Below are 6,512 nucleotides of genomic sequence, written 5' to 3'. Positions count from 1 at the left end.
GAGTCATCCGCCGCAGAATTTGCCTCAAACAGACATGTCAGCGTGGAGAAACTTACCCGCATCCTGCTAGTGGTCTGGTCTTGACATCTTTATTTCAAACTTGTATTCTCAGATGATGCTGCTTACCGTCCGCAGCTTTAACTATGCAGCCGAGCAGCGAGGAGACACGCCGTTATTTGCTCTTGGGGAGGAGAGGTGAAGTCCTTTTGGCACCGGGAACTCGACCCGACGGCGCGCAGCCGCTGTTCTCAGACGGAGCGCTTTATTTCTGACGGGCGTGCTGCCGCACCACGGCAAGACGGGGTCTAACCCAGCGTGATGGGAGCGCTCGTTAAACTGACACTGTTAACCACATGACACGAGCACTTAGGTGGCGCTCACCCGCACAACACAGTTCAGTCTCGAGGGTGACTTCACCGGGGAAACAACAGGATTCCTCCTGTCTGGCGTGGAGGTGTTTGGGCTCAATTCCTATTGACATTTCGGTGTTCAAGGAGCGTCAGTTACTGTAGAAAAGCAGAGACTTGACAGAAAATGGCAACAAGCCGTCCCAATCGTTACATGTTTCTTTGAATTTCGTTAAAATCGTGACCCAACAAGTAATATTCATTTAATCAGGGTTGGGAGGGTTACTTTAAAAATGTAGTCCGATACAGTTACTAATTACCTGTTAAAAAATGTAGTCAGTAACGTAATCCAAGTACCACAATATTAAAGTAATGTAACTTGATTACTTTAAGTTACTTTTGGATTACCTCAATACAAATGCAAATAAAGACAAGAAAGAAGAAATATCCACAAGATGACTTTTAATTCTGTACGACAGAACACAAATATATTACTCGAAAACTGTAAAACAGTTTACAAAGCAAACACAAATCTGCTTCTTTACAATGCAAACTGGAAAATGCTTTGTTTTAGTTTAAAACAATGTTTAAGAGGATCCTCACTAACCAATCCAGTGTCCAGCAAATGAATTTTCATTATACAAAAAGAACACAGAATGAATGAAAGAAAATGAAACCATAAAGCAAATTCAGGCAGTAGGCTTACAGATTCCAAATTAAAATATGTGGCTACAGAAGAGTATACTTTACAGAGCAGAAAAAAAAATCTGCTCCTTTTACAAGAAATAGAACAAGATATTTTTAACTTTACTACATGGATTAAGAGCACCTAAAGTATTTTTTAATAAACCAGGTGTCTACCTGCTGAACTGTCAAAATGCCTATGCCAAGTCAAGTCTTGTTAGCTACAGAATACTGTAATTTACAAAGCAAACATAAAATATGCTCCTTTACAAGGTAAACAGAAAATGCTCTGTGTTAGTATGTGGATTAAGAGCTGCTTTTTTTTTTTACAGATCAGGTGTCCACCTACTGATTTTTTCAAAATAAATATAAAACTATAAATCAAATTCAGGAAGAAAATTCTAAAATAAGGTACAGTCCTACATTTAAGATCATAGACCATAGTTTACAAGGCAAAAGGAACATTTGCTGCCTTCACAATAGCAGTTAAGTGAGTAGGCACCATTTGGAAAACCCACAGACCAGAAAAAGTAGGTGTCAACGTTCAGTCAAAATCTAGCTTTGGGCAGAAGCTTCTGTTGTAACGAAGGAGGAGGACTTGCTCCATGTAATCGTCTGACATTTGGCTACGAGAGGAAGTCAGTACATTTCCTCCATAACTGAACAGACGTTAAACTGGAGCACTAGAAGGCAGTGTAGTATTGTACTTCATGAAGACCTGCTTAATCAAGGGAAATGCATGTAGGGAATCCATGGTTTTCACAGTGTCATCGAGGAACCGCCGGACTTCTTCCTCCGCTGTGCTTTTATCAGCCCTGTTTGCCTTCCCAAACACAAAAAACTCCTCATCTGATCCATCATTTCAGCGCTGATGATCACTTCAGCTGCAGGAGGTGCTCTGGATTCGAAAAATGTTGCCTCCTGAATCACTGTTTTGCACATTTCCTCTTTCCTTTCTGGAGGAAGCCAACACAAGCGGAATTTGGGCATGGTGGTTGTTGCCATTTTTGCCTCATGGCCGCTCACGATGGCTTTGATGTGCTGGAAGGAAAAAATGAAGCTCCTCATCTCCCTCTGTCTCCAGAACTGCATCCATATCCGTGAACCTTATTCCATCATCAAACTCGTCTGGTGCTGCCTCCTCATTGGTTTCAAATTCACGGAAAGCTTTCACAAAGTTACTCCCATTATCTGTAACTGTGGCTCTTACTTTGTGTTGTACTGTGTACTCTGCATGTATTTCACTGATTTTTGCAGCAAGGACATCGTAAGTATGCCGTCCCTTCACTCGTGCACAGGCCAGTGCTGCAGATTTCCTTTTCATCGTTTCCTCCTCAATCCAGTGGCATGTCATACCAAAGAAACTTCGATTGTGTGCAGTCCATAAGTCTGCTGTTGTGCACACAATTGTCACTTTCTGAAGTGTTGCAGTCAAGCTTTCTTTCATGACAGCAAATTCCCTCTCAATATGCTGAACTAGAGTCTTTCTGCACATGGCTGTTTTGCCCCCACTGATTCCCTGTATAAGCTTTCTGAATGAAGGCTGGTCGACCAAGGAGAAAGACTGGACATCGTCGATGACAAATTCAAATATCAGTCTATTGACTGCAGTCTGGGATATGCTGTTGTTTCCAAGTTGAAGTTTAGCTTGTTTTAGGGGAGGTCTCTCTTGTCCATGTTCAGATTCAATGGGCTGCTCAGTCAGCTCAGACTGACTTGTGTCTTATTTGGTCAGGAGTAAATGACCTTGATGCCTCTCTAAGGAACACATAAAGCAAATAAAAAATGTAATTATTGTAGGGTATGTTAGATTTATTCAGTTTTATTCATTGACTACAAACTATTCAGATGTACCGTATTGACCCGAATATAGGACGAGGTTTTTTTCAAAGAAAATTATGTGAAAAAGTGGGGTCGTCTTATAATTGGGGTCTAACCGTTGACACATGCTGATAGTTGTCTGGGTCGCTACACGACCGCAACGGCAGAGGGCGCCAGCTTATTGTAGAGACGTCACTGACACTGTGGCTGGGGTTATCTGTCAATCACAGCGGAGAGGAAGTGACAGGAGATGAAAAATGGAGAGACGCAGTGATTTTACAGAGCAAAGTGGATCAAGTGTGGCAAGTTAACAGACATCTGAGGCGGAGCTATGATGCTAATTTTAAGATAAAGGTGATCAATGCAGCGGAGGCGCCAAACAACTGTCAGCCAGCCAAGAAATATGGAGTTACGGAGTGTAATGTCTGAAGATGGCAGGTCCAAAAAGACCGTCTGAAAACAGTAAGAGAAAAGCTTATTGTGGTCCTCTAAGCGGCCGCTTAAGAGATTGACAGGAGGGTATGTGAGTTTGTTATTGAGAAACGAATTTTGGTTATCAGAGTCTTTGTCTGAAGATTAGTCTTGAAAAGAGGGGTCGTCTTATAATCAGGGTCGTCCTATATTCGGGTCAATACAGTATTCAAAAATTACATCAAATATTACAATAACAATAATAATAATAATAATAATAATAATAATAATGGTAACAATTATTATTAGTGTTATTGTAACTACTATTTCGAGTAATAGCAGTTGTAAAACACCCCCACCTATAGGATGTGTGTCACTTATATGTCCCCCAAAATTACCCATACAATTTCCTGATATAATCATGCTATTTTAATACCTTGCTGTGATCTAAAGTGTAAGTGACCCATTTCAGTCACTGCAGGTGTTTCAGGTAATTTTGTAACGTACAAGCCCCACAAGGTGGCAGTAGCTACATTTCAAGTGCCTATGGGGCCCTCGCAAGTCAACGAGTTTTCCATGATGAAGTCTGTGCAAATGTTTCACAATAAAAGCCTACTGAGCTATTTATGCTAGAGGACTTTTAATTTGAGACGGACACAGGAAGTGTTGAGTTTGTATTAACAATGTAATGTCTTCTTTTTAATTAACAGGGCAAACGGGAGCGAACCAAAACTATGGAGGACCAAACCTGACATAAGTATAAATAAATAAATAAATAAATAAATAAATAAATAAATGCATAAATAAATACAGAAATAAATAAATAAATGCTGAAATAAATGTATAAATAAATAAATGCATAAATAAATACATGCATAAATAAATGAATAAATAAATAAATGCTGAAATAAATGTATAAATAAATAAATAAAAGTATAAATAAAATAATAAATGCTTCTTATTTATTTATACATTTATGTTCACCTACATTTATTTATTTATACATTTCTGTTCACCTACATTTATTTATTTATGTATTTCTGTTCACCTACATTTATTTATTTCTGTATTTCTGTATTTCTGTTCACCTACATATATTTATTTCTGTATTTCTGTGTCCATATGTAAATGAGGAGGTAGGAAGTCCTAACCTCAGTCAAGAGCATGATTGGTCAAATCGGAGAGCCAGACAAAAGCAAACGATTCCTGATCTCAAGCCTCGCTCTCTGTAACGTTGTAAACAGCTCCAGTTATCTTAATGGCCTCGACCAGTGTGAAAGGTTGACTGGCGTTCATTTTAACTTGCGAGGGTCCCAGATGTGCTGGTGGTGTGGTTTGAGAATCCTGTCTGGAGAGCCATGTCCGCTAACCAGGAAAAACATTCTGCTCATCGCTCCAAGTCATGTATACGTGTATTCGTTTTGACGTGGCTTGAACACTTCTATCCACACGGAGAAGCCGGGGCTGCGACTTGCAAACCACTGCTAGACGAGCGCTACAGAGCACAAATCGTCCAAAAGTGCATGTTGTCGGTCTCATATCTTTGTCGTGAATCTCTGTACTCTTAAACAACTCATGTGTGGAACAGTATTAAGCATTTGTTCACGCCGAACGGCTCGAGAGCGGCGTGGACACCGCTGTTAGCAGTTAGCTGCTAGTTAGCTTTTAGCTGCTCGCTGCAGCGCTAAGAGCGTAGCGTCCAGGTTAACTATTGACACATGTTACCACCGAGAGTGAGATACATGTCTGGGCTTTCCTATGAACCATTGTCGCTACTGGTGTTTGTATCACAGGTTGATCTGGACGTCTCACGATTTGCCACAGCTGATTGACCTCACACTGAGCTCGTGCTGGATGTCAACGTACTCTGCAGACTGTTTGACCAGCAGGCTGTATGACAGTGTACACTTTTCACACCGACTTAGCTTCAGCTTAATAACGATGTATGCGGCTCGGAACGATGGCTTTAAGCGACCATTTGAACAGTGCGGAATGAAAAATACCCTATGGTAACCGGTGTCACAAGGTAGCCTGGACGCTGCGCTACAGCGAGCAGCTAACAGCTAACATAAGAGCTAAAAGGGGTCTCCACGCCGCTCTCGAGCCGCTTGGCATGAACAAATGCCTCAGCCTGTTCCACCCATGAGTTATTTGAGAGTACAGACATTCACGACAAAGATATGAGACCGACAACATGCACTTTTGGACGATTTGTGCTCTGTAGCGCTCGTCTAGAATACACATATACATGACTTGGAGCGATGAGCAGAACGTTTTTCCTGGTTAGCGGACATGGCTGAGGATCCCTCTCTCTCCAGACGGGATTCTCAAACCACACCACCAGCACACCTGGGACCTTCGCAAGTTAAAATGAACGCCAGTCAAATTCATAACTAAACCAGAGCTACATGAACAAATGTCAACAACTGCAGCTAACAGTTAGCTGAGCGGGCTTGCTGGTAGCCAGCAACATTCCTGTACAGTGTACAGGAATCAGCGCTGCTAGTAAGGCAGAAGTAGTAGACCCTCATCGAGCACACTCCTGTAACCAATCATGCTCTTGACTGAGGTTAGGAACTCCTACCTCCTCATTTACATATGGACACAGAAATACAGAAATAAATATATGTAGGTGAAGAGAAATACAGAAATACAGAAATAAATAAATGTAGGTGAAAAGAAATACAGAAATAAATAAATGTAGGTGAACAGAAATGTATAAATAAATAAAAAGCATTTATTCTTTTATTTATACTTTTATTTATTTATTTATACATTTATTTCAGCATTTATATATTTATTCATTTATTTATGCATGTATTTATTTATGCATTTATTTATTTATACATTTATTTCAGCATTTATTTATTTATTTATGTATTTATTTATGCATTTAAGCATTTATTCATGTATTTATTTATGCATTTATGGATTTATTTATTTATTTATTTATTTATACTTATGTCAGGTTTGGTCCTCCATACAAAACGAGCCTTCGTACTACAGCATGTTAAATTATATCAGAAATAAAAACTTCTGTGATCATTTAGCTAAATTATGTTACGGTATTCACATTTGAACGTCATGCTCAAACTTAAAAACTACCAAAAAACCTAAACACGTACCATCCCGGTCACCAGCAGCACCACCCACAGACCCAAGATAGTAGTAGTAGTAGTAGCAGCAGCAGCAGTAGTAGCAGTAGTAGTAGTAACAATGACAGCCCGAGCCTGGTTAGCAGGCTAACTA

General features: G+C 40.0%; 1 protein-coding gene across 2 annotated transcripts in view; it reads right to left on the bottom strand.

Annotated features, from left to right (window-relative positions):
- The window catches only part of LOC115578680 (retinoic acid receptor beta), a 390,811-nt gene extending 390,381 nt beyond the window's left edge, over positions 1-430 (bottom strand). The window contains exon 1 of one of the 2 annotated variants that reach the window (XM_030411757.1): positions 57-430. The gene's annotated coding sequence lies outside the window, so the exon portion shown is untranslated. The remainder of the gene's footprint in view (positions 1-56) is intronic. The other variant, XM_030411754.1, reaches the window with a different exon arrangement.
- Positions 431-6,512: the final 6,082 nt, after the last annotated feature.

The sequence above is a fragment of the Sparus aurata genome, chromosome 3 (genome assembly GCF_900880675.1).
Source record: "Sparus aurata chromosome 3, fSpaAur1.1, whole genome shotgun sequence".
In the NCBI taxonomy this organism is placed as follows: domain Eukaryota; kingdom Metazoa; phylum Chordata; class Actinopteri; order Spariformes; family Sparidae; genus Sparus; species Sparus aurata.
The sequence above is the reverse complement of the archived record's forward strand: the minus strand, read 5'-3'. Positions and strand labels throughout refer to the sequence as shown.